This window comes from Acomys minous, assembly GCF_964271855.1.
Source record: "Acomys minous genome assembly, chromosome: 19".
Lineage (NCBI taxonomy): Eukaryota > Metazoa > Chordata > Mammalia > Rodentia > Muridae > Acomys > Acomys minous.
The window spans coordinates 65,289,786-65,303,134 of NC_140499.1; the positions used below are offsets into that span (position 1 = coordinate 65,289,786).

The 13,349-nt window shown below is 47.2% G+C and overlaps 1 protein-coding gene across 7 annotated transcripts in view; it reads left to right on the forward strand.

The window, feature by feature from the left end:
* The first annotated feature begins 6,488 nt into the window (after positions 1-6,488).
* The window catches only part of POGZ (pogo transposable element derived with ZNF domain), a 49,149-nt gene continuing 42,288 nt past the window's right edge, over positions 6,489-13,349 (forward strand). For 3 of the 7 annotated variants that reach the window (XM_084769204.1, XM_084769207.1, XM_084769205.1), the window contains exon 1: positions 6,490-6,832. The gene's annotated coding sequence lies outside the window, so the exon portion shown is untranslated. Of the gene's footprint in view, positions 6,833-13,349 lie in introns of all 7 variants that reach the window. The other 4 variants (XM_084769206.1, XM_084769208.1, XM_084769203.1 and 1 more) reach the window with 2 other exon arrangements.

Consider the following 13,349-nt stretch of genomic DNA (forward strand, 5'->3'; position numbering starts at 1 on the left):
GTCAGGTGGGAAAGCGGTTGTATTCAAGCTGGAGTCACCGCCTAACTGCGAATATACAAACTCAGCAAGGAGAATGACTTCCTGCACAGAGGAGAGCAAAGTGATTTCCTTCTGTAAACGCATTTCAAGCCATGTGTGTTGGTGTTCTCCATGTGTGTTGGTGTCCTTCCATGTGTGTTGGTGTACTCCATGTGTGTTGGTGTCCTCCCATGTGTGCTGGTGTCCTCCCATGTGTGTTGGTGTCCTCCATGTGTGTTGGTGTTCTCCCATGTGTGTTGGTGTACTCCATGTGTGTTGGTGTACTCCATGTGTGTTGGTGTCCTTCCATGTGTGTTGGTGTTCTCCCATGTGTGTTGGTGTTCTCCCATGTGTGTTGGTGTTCTCCCATGTGTGTTGGTATTCTCCATGTGTGTTGGTGTACTCCATGTGTGTTGGTGTACTCCATGTGTGTTGGTGTTCTCCCATGTGTGTTGGTGTTCTCCCATGTGTGTTGGTGTACTCCATGTGTGTTGGTGTCCTTCCATGTGTGTTGGTGTCCTTCCATGTGTGTTGGTGTACTCCATGTGTGTTGGTGTACTCCATGTGTGTTGGTGTACTCCATGTGTGTTGGTGTCCTTCCATGTGTGTTGGTGTCCTTCCATGTGTGTTGGTGTACTCCATGTGTGTTGGTGTACTCCATGTGTGTTGGTGTACTCCATGTGTGTTGGTGTACTCCATGTGTGTTGGTGTACTCCATGTGTGTTGGTGTCCTTCCATGTGTGTTGGTGTTCTCCCATGTGTGTTGGTGTATTCCCAGACAGGGCACTGAAGCAGGAGGATTATCATGAATATTGAGATCCTTTTCTTTTCTTTTTTTAATATTCAAAAATCTTGGCTGACAGATGTTTATTACCTTTGTGTTTCAGGGAACATAAAAGATATTCAAAATGCATTCTTTTTTTATTTTTTTTATTTTTTATTTTTAAAGATTTTATTTATTTATTTATTTATTTATTTATTTATTATTTATACAGTACTCTGTCCCCATGTGTGCCTGCAGGCCAGAAGAGAATACCAGATCTCATTACAGATGGTTGTGAACCACCATGTGGTTGCTGGGAATCAAACTCAGGACCTTTGGAAGAACAGACAGTGTTCTTAACCTCTGAGCCATCTCTCCAGCCCCCTCTTTTTTTATTTTTATTTTATTTTATTTTTTTGGTTTTTCGAGACAGGGTCTCTCTCTGTAGCCTTGGCTGTCCTGTACTCACTTTGTAGACCAGGCTGGCCTTGAACTCACAGCGATCCGTCTGCCTCTGCCTCCTGAGTGCTGGGATTAAAGGCGTGCGCCACCACACCCGGCTTCAAAATGTATTCTTTTACTATCATGAGCAATGGCTTCATTTTCTTTTGTACTTTTACTGTACATCCTCAATAACAAGAGACTGGTGGAACATTGTGGTGTGATATGGACTGGTAAGCCCAGCACTCCAGAGGCTGAGGCAGAAGGACCACTCCAATATCAAGGCTAGCTTTGTCTTCATAGCAAGTCTGAAGAGAGCTTAGATGCATAGTGTGACCGAAACTCAGAGACAGAGAGGCAAGGCACACATGCAGACACACAAACACACACACACAGAGACAAGACACACACACACACACACAGACACAGACAAGAGAGAAACATATTGAGAAGAAGGCTGACCTCTGTGTACACTACAAACCTCTGCATCTTGATTCTGAAGGATTCTCTCTCATCTACAATGATTAATCTTCAAAGCCCTTCAATAGAATGAGTTGGTAGATTATTTGCTTTTCTTGGTTGCTTTCTAGAAATAACTCATGCCTATAACAAAATGCAAATACTGCTAAATTTAAGAAGAATGTAACCTAGAAAAAAGAGGAAAATGATTACATGTTGTTCAGTAGCCCATTATAAATTTGAGCAAGTTAGATGCCAAGTATCTATAAAATAATCCAATTTATATTTCCATGAAGCTGTGCAACATTAATTGAATTACTAGATAATCACACCTGGCCAGCGCCATAGCAACAGCATGGGTTTTGCTCGTGGGTAACTCTTAATTGATGTTAAGATGCAGCTACCCTAGGTCATTGGCGCCTATGAGATCAGGCAGTAATTCCAAGTGAAATCTCGATGAGTGATAGAAGTGCTCTTATGGAATGTTTTTTTCCCAAATATATTTTGAGACTAGAGACCTTTAATTGTTCCTTGCTAAAATCTAGTGAGGTATTTCCCTTTCTTTCAGAACCCAGTCTGCAAGGTTCTTGGGCTTTTCCTCACCTCCTGAGCCCCTTGAATGTCAGGTGGTGGCAAATAATATTTGCAAGTGAAAGCCAGCCACAGCTTCTAAGCTCCTTACTCCGTGACCCGCTTAGAACAATCTCCTCTAGCCTTTTACTTCCTAATGATTTCCCAGGAGGTCGGGCTTCCCTCCCCTCCCCCCCTCCACACCCCCCCATCCCTCCAGTCTGCTTTTGTGTGCTGACTCCCCACCTTACAATGCAGTACGCTGTCAATCTTTTCAAGTTGAGAGCTGCTCAGATGGTGAAAAGTTTTGTTGTTTTTGTTTTTCCTGCTTTCATTTCCCCAAATGAAGTCTCTTTACTTTGCAGATTCTACTGCCCTGAGGGCATTAGGGAGGGTCAGGTGTCTGTCTTTTTCTTGTTTGTTTGTTTGTTTGTTTGTTTGTTTAAATAGAGGTGCCATTGTCCCTCAAAGCTACCTTCTTCTTCTTTTTTTTTTTCTTTCAAAGCTACCTTCTGCTTGGACTGACCTGACAGTCTCATCCGCGCACTCCCAACCACACTGCCCACAGCAACTCATACAGGCCACCTCACACTGAACCTTAGCGACCAGTGCGTATTAGTCAGACACCACAGAGCCCACCTCTGCCTTTGAAGACTTGTTGGAAGCATTTGACACTTTCCAAGCGACAGGTGGCCTCAATATTCAACCTGTAGCAGAAACCGTAAGGCAGGGAAGCAAATAAGTGTTTCCATAAATGGACAGGAAACTCCCTCTTGCTGCCTAATTGTGAAAAGCTCCACTGGGGACTACCATTAACCTTTCACTCTCTTTCCTAGAAACCCAGATGGGAAGGATTCAATGTTTCTCACTTGGCTACTGAAGACTGTAGACTTTTTCTTTCTTTCTTTCTTTTTTTTTTTTTTCGAGACAGGGTCTCTCTGTGTAGCCTTGGCTGTCCTGGACTCACTTTGTAGACCAGGCTGGCCTCAAACTCACAGCGATTCACCCGCCTCTGCCTCCCGAGTGCTGGAATTAAAGGCGTGCGTCACCACGCCCGGCTTTCTTTCTTTTTTTTTAAGGGGTATTACTACTAGGGTCTGGTTTCTTCAATAAATCCAGCTACACTGTTGTCTAGACCCCTGGCCAGCACGCTTCTGAGGCACATGTAACTTGATTTCTGAGGTCTTGCTCCAAGTTGTTTTCTTGTTTTTATTTCTCATCATTATCAAGATGGTTCAAAAGAGAGAACCCAAGCCATCAGCCTTCTGCAGTCTAGAAACACACGCGTTAAGTGAGGATGACGTTCCCCCTCCACTGTCCACAGTCCACAGGGACTACGTGGACTGTAGGGTTGTTGCCCAAGCCTGGCCTCAAAGGCACTCTATGCCCAGGGCGATCTGAGCGCTTGTATCCCTTAGAGATGCTGTTCTAGTGCCCTGAAGTGGTAATTTGCAGCTTACTCTCCTTACAAAATTCCTTCGCCCACCATCCATCCATCACTGAAACGCTCATTAGTTCTGAGTACGATGGTGCCCTACTCCACCCTGTGCTCGCCGGCCTTTTCCCTCTGCCCACCCACCTCTCCAAAGCCGCCTCCAGATTTAGGAAAGCTCCTGTTTTTTACACTCAGCACAGTGCTCTTCCATTTTTTTCTTTTTCTTTATGGAAGTCATAGCACCATCACTCACACAATTTTGTTTGCTGTCATGAGTCAAAAGTGTCTCCCAGCACACAGACTAAATGACAGAAAAACAGGGTTTTTTTTATGGGAAAGTAAAAGCAAACCAAAACAGCAGCAACAACAAAAACCCTGCAGAACTCACTGGGCTGCAGAGGTAATGTCACTGCTGCCAGCCTGGTCCAAGCCACAGTCATCTCTCACCAAGACGAATGCGGTGGTATCCTAACTGGTCTCCCGGCTGCCTGTGCGCCTACCAGGTACGCACCCACTCCCAACAAACAGCCACAGGGATCTTTAAAAGCAACAGGTGACTTCACATAAGGGGTTGAAACCCTCCACTGGTTTTGCTTAGTCAGGACTAAGCCTGCAGTTTGCTTCATTCTTTTCAGAGTTTGTCCATGTGTTACTTTCCCTCCAACAACTCCACATAAAGACGTCACTTCCCTACCATTCCCTGCACAAGACATCCAGCCCAGAGCCCTACCCACTGCCAAAGCACTCACCAGACTACATATTTGCTTATGCGTAACAGTTGATGCTTTGTATTTCTAGGAGGCAGATAAATGTCCTGGTCACAAAAGCTACCCATCTCTACCTGGTCATCTCAGAATTTAGTCATCCTGATAGAGGAAGCAAAGGTCACACAGGGAGACGACTTGCAAACATTCTGACCAAATAGCCCAGCTGTGGTCCAGCCCCATAGCTTCCAAACACGTGGAAGCTTCTGAGATAATGTCAGCACTGACCAATTAGAAACGCGAGAACCAGTGAGCTCAGCCAGTCATCTTCCTGAGTCACGAGAGACAAGAAAGTCATATTAGTTTGTTTGTTTTTCGAGACAGGGTTTTTTTGTGTAGCTTTGGCTGTCCTGGAACTCACTTTGTAGACCAGGCTGGCCTCGAACTCACAGAGATCTGCCTGCCTCTGCCTCCTAAGTGCTGGGATTACAGGTGTGCGTCACCACGCCTGTTTTATTATGTGTATATTTCCTGTCTCTTCCGTGGTAGAGTGTAAGTTTCACATATTTAGGGGTTTTGTTTTTCTCTGTTTTTATGTTTTAAGTGAAAACTTTATCTTTTATGATTTTATTTTTAATTATATATATGTGGGAGGGAGGTGTGGGGGTGCATGCATTTGAGTGTAGACACCCATCCAGCCGGAGGAGGGCACTGGATCCACCGGAGCAGGAGGATAGGATCCTGGGCACTGAACTCTGGTCTGTAAGAGCTAGGACAGCTCTTATCCAACGAGGCATCTCCCCAGCACCAGGGACTTGGTTACTGTATTCCTAGCTCCAAGAACAGTGTTTGGAACATGAAGCATAGGCAATAAATATGGAATGAAATAATGGTACATCAACGGCACACGGTCCGTCTCCAGCATGATGTGATAATGGTTTTTGTGGTCAACAAAACATGGCACGATTTGTTGAGCTATCTTTCATTGGCAGAAAGTGACTGATTGGTAGTTTGGGAAAAAATACATTCAAAGGTGTAAATATGGATCTCCACCTGCCCGTCCCTGCACCAAGAGCCTTTATTTAGAATTTAGTTTGGAACAAGTATCAATGGATGGCTTAAAGATCATTCTCAAATACCCAAGGAAAGTAATAAATTTTTATCTTTTCAGGACACAATAAAGTACAAAACTTCTTAGCCATCAGAAGTCAGTTTTTGTCTGTGTGGAAAGTGGTAAATAGTTTTGAGTGGATTAATCAACTTATTTGCACCAATCTAACAGGGCCGTGGAAGCTCTGGTTTCTGAGATTGGGGACTGCTTTTGAGACTTCTCACAATGGTTTTGAAGAACTTCCCATCAGAAGAGTAACCTTGCTAATCAATCACAAGGGGTCTCTCCCCAGAATCCAGAGGAGATTGATACAACTGGTTTTAAAAATCTTTCATTAGGTAGGTGTGGAGATGAATCCCTTTAGGTCTAGCACCTGGGAAGCAGAGGCAGGTCGAGGTCGGCCTGGTCTCCATGGTGTGTTCCAGGACAGCCAGGGCTCTGTAGAAAGACCCTGCTTCAACAACAACAACAACAACAAAACCGATAAACAAAGAACAAAACTCAAAACCAAGAAAGTGTTTCATTTAGACAAGGGCGCCATTACAAAAGGCTACCCCAACCAGCGTGTCTTAAAGAGGAGTGCGATCTTGCTCTTAGTGGCAACGACAATTGTTGGTGCCAATGGGACTCACCATCTTGCTTGTGGCATGGAGTTCTCTTGAATTGGGAATATAAACCTTGAGTGGAAAGTGGGGAAAAGTCCAAATTGGTCTGGAAAAGTCTTAAGAAAGTAAACTGGGAGATATTTTCTTTGGGCATGCCATTTTTCTCAGCAAAATCTGGGTGGTGTTTGTGAGGCTAATTATTCTTTTCTCCATGAAATCTTTTTTATTTATTTATTTGCAGGCCCAGACAAACTTGACTAGAAAAGAAGCCCGGACAAGGGTTAGGCTGATCGATGACGTAGCGACGCCGCCCAGCCAGTCGGAAGAGCGCAAAGAGGGGAGGGCGGAAGTGACGAGAGGTATCCCTCCGCAGGGCGAGAGGGTCGGAGGGGGGAGTCGAAGTCTCTCTTCCCCCGCGCCAGCTCCCGTACACGGAGCCGCATTCCTTGCCCCCCCCACCCCCTCCCTCGGGGCCCCCCTCCCCGCCCCCCTCGGGGGAAAAAATCCACCCCAATCACTCGAACCCGAGGGAGGCTTCCTTTCACCCTCGGGGAGAGGAGCTTTCAACGGTTCCCTGTCTCCGTCTTCCCCCCCCCTTCCCTTCCCCCGAACCCCCGTCCCCTCCCCTGCTCCCACCCCCTACTCCTCCCGGCGCCGGGTGCAAGGTCCCTTTAAGGCGACGGCGCCTTCCTCGGGTCAGACTACCGGCGGCGGCGACCACGGGAGGTGAGTGAGCGGGCGAGCCCCGGCGCTCCCCACCCCCTTCTCCCGGGGGTTCCGTTATCTTTTCGCTGGGCGAGGCGTTCCGAAGCGAGACAATGAGAACAGGGATTGAGGGGTGGGTGGGTGGGGGGGGTGGGTAGGGGATGATGGTGGTGGTGGGGAAACGCGCGCTCGCGCTCGCGGGCTGGGAGGGGGGAGGGGCCGGGCGCGCGCCCGCGCGGTCCCCGAGTGGCGGCGGCGGCGGCCGTGGGGCGCGGCGTGTGCGCGCGAGTGTGTATGTGTGTGTGTGTGTGCGCGTGCGCGTGCGCCCCGGCCACGGAGCTGCGCGCCCCGGGCCACCGCCGGCCCGAGGCCCCCGGGATGCCCCGCCGCCCACCCATCCCCCCGCTCACCCCCCCCCCCCGCTCCCCTCGCCCCCCTCGGGCGGGGGCCGCGCGCGCTCCAAGCCCCCACGGCCGCGCACCGCCGACGTCCACGAGCACGCCGGGCGCGAGCGTCTCGGGAGGAGTGGGCGGCGCGGGCGGCTGGGGATGGAGCTCGGGGTGCGGGGGCCGAGCGGGGCCGGCAGCTGCGGAGCGGTCGAACCCGGGGTTCCCGCCGCTCTCCCACCCCCTCCACCCCGCCCACGCGCGGAGGCGTGAGCCCTGGTTTTGAGCGGGGAGGAGGGAAGCGAGTGATTGCTCTGCCGGTTCCCCCCTCCACCCCCCCCCCCCCCGTTATGTAATCCCGCTCCAGCTGCGAGGACATCCCGGGCCTCTGCAGCTAGTTGACGGAGTCTCCTCCCTCGGGCCCCCAAATTCATGCAAGGATGGCGCCGTGATTTACAGAATGGGATGGGGCAGAATCTATTTTCTGGTGATTATGTCCTGCCGCTGTGGACGCCATGTTTAGCCCAAGGACTATTTTCTTGAGATTTCCAGCACCTACTGAAAAAGAGTAAATGTCATCGATCCACCTGCTTTCCCCTTCGTTTCTTGCCCGTGGTCCTGGTTTCCTGTCTCGGGTTGTTGAATTCCTGCAAACTGTCAGCAACACTGCACGTTTCTAGTCTCACTTATCTTAAGCAGGAAAAAAAAAAGAGGCTGGGTCTCTGTTGACCCTTGCGTTCCCTAGGAGGAAATGGAGATCGAATTGTAGTGTTTTATAACAGTGCAGAGGGTAGCCCTTTTCTTCACACTTCTGTTCGCCTCCCTTTGCAGCACAAAACGCCACAGAAACGTGGTTTTAGAGGAGTTTGCCCAGGTGAAGGGGAAAGGGAGGGGGCCTGTCGCCGCTTCCGCCGTGACTTCCAAGCCCCCTTCCGTGTTCTGGAAGTGGGAGCCTGGGGGCGACTTACTTGGTTATTAAACGTGAAACTCAAGTACTTTGTGCCTGAAAGGCTTTTTTATGTGTGGAGGGCTGGTATCATTTCTATAATGGGCAACCTTTAACTAAGATAATTGGTGCATTAGAAATTACTGGTTCTGTGGAAAGGCGGTCAAAATATAATGTTAAAACAATTAGATTGAGCAAGATCGTGGTGGAGCATGACTTACTCCCAGCACTGGGGGGGGGGCAGAGGCAAGAGGTCTTTGAGTTCGAGGCTAGCCTGGTCTACATAAGTTCGAGTTCCAGGACAGCCAAGACTACATAGAGAAACCCTGTCTCAAAAAAACTAACTAAATAAATAAATGAAATTAGATTGTGCCCTTGATTTCTTTTCTTTTTCCTATATTGGTAGAGTATGTCAAACTGAAATAACAAAAATAGAATGGATTTTTGAGCGTGAACACGGGCTTGAGAGTTGCCGCTCCTGTGTGGAACAGAGGGTCTAATCCAGGAAAGCAGTTCCACATGGTGGTTCGCGGATCCCAGGGGTACCCTCAGACCCTTTCAGGGATGTTTTGAGACCGTAACTTTTCAGAATTATAAGTAAAGCCTTTCCCCTTCTTCCATGACTTTTGCACTGGTGACCCAAAAGCGAAGTTAGGTAAAGCAAGCAAAAGCGAAGCTAGGTAAAGCAAGCAAAAGCTAGCTAGGTAAAGCACACTAGTTCTTGTGTACCTACTGTCGCTGACAGAGCGTGGCGGCTTGTCATGAGGCTGCTCTTATTATTAGACTGCAGCTTTGGAGTCTTTAACTTCTAAGAATCTAGTAAAAGGTGAAAGGCATGGCTGGATGCTGTGGCACAGCCTATAATCCCAACACTCAGGAGGCAGAGGCAGGAGGATCGCTGTGAGATCGAGGCCAGCCTGGGCTACACAGGGAAATCCTGTCTCGAAAAAACAAAAATAAGAAAGTGAAAGGCATATATAAAGCATTTATATTGCCTATGGAGGGTTTTTTTTTGTTTTGCTTTTTAAGATTTATGTATTTCATGTTTATTAATGCCCTGTCTGCATGTAGACCTGCACGCCAGAAGAGGGCATTGGGCCCCACTATAGATGGTTGTGAGCCACTATGTTGCTGGGAGTTGAACTCAGGTGCTATTAATGGCTGAGCCTTCTCTCCAGCCTCTGTGGAGGTGTTTTTAAAGTTTTTCACTAACATGTATTCGTTAACATGAGTATTGTTTCATTATGACATGTTTACGTGTGTATATAGTGTATTTTCATTATATTCACACCACATTACCCTCCCTCAAACTCCCTACTGTTTTTGTGCAACTTACCCTGAAGGAGATGTCTCTTCTTACCCTGACAACCATGAACTGCTGTAGGTCCTTCCATGGTGGCGTGTGACGTGGTTGCATGGGTTTGTGCAGCAGTCGCAGTGCGTTCAAGAGTGTGCGTGCGTGTCTGCTCCTGAGCGCACTCTGCTGTTCTTCAGCTCTTAGCGTTCTTTTTTTTTTTTTTTTAATATTTATTTATTATTTATGCAGTATTCTGCTTACATGTATGCCTGCAGGCCAGAAGAACATACCAGATCTCATTATAGAGGGTTGTGAGCCACCCTGTGGTTGCTGGGAATTGAACTCAGGACCTTTGGGAGAAGTGGCAGTGCCCTTAACTTCTGAGCCATCTCTCCAGCCCACCTCTTAGCATTCTTGCTGCTTCCTCTCCGTGATGCGCCCTGAGCCTTGGAGTGGCCGTAGAGAAGCTCCACGCAGAACTCCTATAGCCTCGTATGCTCAGCTCTGCCAGTGATGAGTCCCTGGTGAAACGCTGCAGAAAGACGCTTCTCCCGCCGAGGCTGACAGCAGCACCATGGGCACGAACATTCAGAGTGGGAGGTCACTTGATGGGCATGTAATGTCCAGTGGTGGCGTCCCCACTAGATCTGTGACCTCCTCACCACAAGCTTTTGATGAGATTTAAGTACGAGATATAAATTCCCTCCTGTGAAGGAGGCCTCAGATTCAATCAGAAAATGGTTGAGCACCCTGTATCAGTCACAGCACTATTCTATGAAGGTAACACCACTGCTGTTTGGAGGTGGGATTGTTGTCGTAAGGAAAGGCATTTGTGGGGTTGGGTTGCTGTTAGCTGTTGTTCCACAGAGATGCACTTTCCCTGAGAGGGTAGCTGACAGACTGCACCTGACGCATCAGTGTTTCTTCTGGAAAATGAGGGCAGTGACTTTTGTCGTACTAGGAAAACAATGGACATTTGTGTCCAGTGATAGAATTATAGGAAAATTAGATCGATAAAATGCTTAACAGTTTGAGATTTAACATCTTCCCAGGACGTGAAAAACTTAAAAAAAAAAAAAAATAGCCATAGTTACTAACTGACTTTACAAATGTAACTGAGTGTGGTGCTGCATGCTGGTAATGCCAGTGAGGGGGCCGAGGCAGGGTGAGCTCCAGGCTCCCTGGAGAGAGCCTCAAAATCGAGGGGAGGAGGGAGATTACACTGTGCATGAGATCTTAAAAAAGTACTGCATGATCAAACGCCGTTTGGCAAGTGGACATAACTCTGTTGTCCATGTAATCAGCGTCAGGAGTAAAAATATGTGAGGACAGGGCCTGGAGAGGTGGCGCAGCAGTTGAGGGTTTGTACTGAAATCTTGAGGACCACAGCTCAGATCCTAACTGAGTCCCCTTAACAAGCTGGGCAGCCTATGCAAACCTGTAACCCCAGCTTTGCTGATAGTGGAGACAGAAGCATCTGCAGGGCTAAGATGCTGCTCCAGGTTTGGGGACAGTGATAGAAGAGGACCTGGCCCCCGCACACACAGAAGCATGTGCACCTGCACTCACGTACACATAAGCACACACAGAAGCATGTGCACCTGCACTCATGTACACATAAGCACACACAGAAGCATGTGCACCTGCACTCACGTACACAGAAGCACACACAGAAGCATGTGCATCTGCACTCATGTACACATAAGCAGATTTTTATTTGTTTTCATTTTTACAGAAGTAAAGAGAACCAGCCAAAATAAAAGTTACGCCAGTGAGCATTAAATATATATATACAGTGCTGAGCATTGAAATGAAGGCCCGGCACATGCTAGGCACATGGCGCATGAGTGCCAAAGATAAGACCGTGTGAACTGCATTGTTAAATAAAGCCCATTCACTGCATAAAAACTGTGTTGCCAGTAAAGTTATTACTGTGAAATACAGAAGCCAGCCAGTTTGCCAAGATGTTAATTATGGATTAATGCATGACAGCGTATCACACAGTATGTCTTTGTTGGCCTATAGACTCTACCTAGCATTCATTTTTTAACATCCCCCATTTCTGAGTTCTTGATTATTTTTTAGTGTCTGAGAAATGCATATGTATAAGCCTCATGATAATTTCTTCTAGAAAAAATTAAAAAATTCAGCGAAAATTGTTACTAGCTAGAAAGATACAGGTAGTAGTCTCCTTATCCTGCCCCCTTTTTTCCCCTTTCTTTTTTCTTTTTTGGTTTATTTTTTTGAGACAGGGTTTTCCTGTATCACCTTGGCTGTCCTGGACTCGCTTTGTAGACCAGGCTGGCCTTGAACTCACAGCGATCCCCCTGCCTCTGCCTCCCAAGTGCTAGGATTAAAAGCATCGTGCACCACTGCCTGGCCTTTTTTTTTTTTCTTCTTGAGACAAAGTCTTTCTATGTAGCCCTGGCTCATTTGGAACTTGATTTGTAGACCAGGCTGGCCTTGAACTCATAGAGATCTGCATGCCTGTGCCTCTGGAGTGCTGGGATTACAGGCATGTGCTACTACACCCAGCCTCATTCCATGCATGTAGAGAAGGTTGAAGAATGCAAGTTGACACCTACCAGGGACCTGTATGTGACCTCGACAACAGTGACTTTAATATTTTATCCCGTGCCAGATGTGAAAAGTTGACAAATTGCTATACAAAGGCTAAAATATCTGTTAAATCATATTAAAGTCACATTTCTGACATTTCCACTTATTAGGTCCAATTATTACTTATGTATTTGCCAAGAATAAGTACTTTATCCTGTGTAACAATAATACCATTATATAATAAAATAAATTCTGGAATGTCTTCCAGTGTATAGTCTTTTTTTTGTTGTTTTTTGTTTTTTGTTTTTGTTTTTCGAGGCAGGGTTTCTCTGTAGCCTTGGCTGTCCTGGACTCACTTTGTAGACCAGGCTGGCCTTGAACTCACAGTGATCCACCTGCCTCTGCTCCCGAGTGCTGGGATTAAAGGTGTGTGCCACCACCACCTGGCCAGTGTATAGTCTTATTAAAATAGTCCAACTGTTCCCCAAATATCTTTTTAAAGCCATATTTTTTATTTGTGCACGTGGATGTGCCACATGCTTGGATACCCACCAAGGCTTGAAGAAAGGGGCCAAGGCTCTACGGCTGGAGGTGGGGTGGCCGTGAGCTACGTTGAACTCCACAGCTGCCGCGCTGTCTCCCCAGCCCTTGGTTTGTTTTTGAGGGTCAGAATCTCACGGAGCCTTAGCTCTGTGTTTAGCCTTTAACATGTGGTTCCCCTGCCTCCGCCTTCCAGTCACTAGGCTTAGAGGCCTTTGCTGTCACTTGGTTCCACAGTGCCTCTCACAGCCCTCTGATGAGCCAAGACCCAGCGGAGGTTTGTGTGTTTCATCTGCTTCTGTGTTTTCAGCCTCTTCTAGTGTGGTGTCTTCCTCACTGCCACCTGTTTGTGACACTGACATTTTCAAAGAGGCGGTCTTAGTGTTTTATAGACTGTCCCATACTCCGCGTTTCTGGTTATTTTCCTGTAGATTTAGCTCATAAGCCTGTCTGTCCTTTCACGGATCACTTCTGTAGGGCATTTCTAGATTTATCTCACTTCCTCATAGTACAGGAGGAATGGAGGGAAAAGGAAAAGACAAAGTCAGGGTGTATATAAACCTTTTTTACAAAACAGATTTTCTTATATTTTGAAGTGTGTGTTTGTGTGTGTGTTGTACACATGTGAGTGCAGGCGTCCATGGATGCTAAAGACATGGGGCTGCTTTGGAGCTGGAGTTAGATGAAGTTGTAAACTTCCTGATGATGGGGCCTGGGAACTGGGTTTGGGTCCTCTACAAGGTTAAATTTTTTTAATTAATTAATTTATTTATTTATTTATTTTTGGTTTTTCAAAACAAGGTTTCTCTG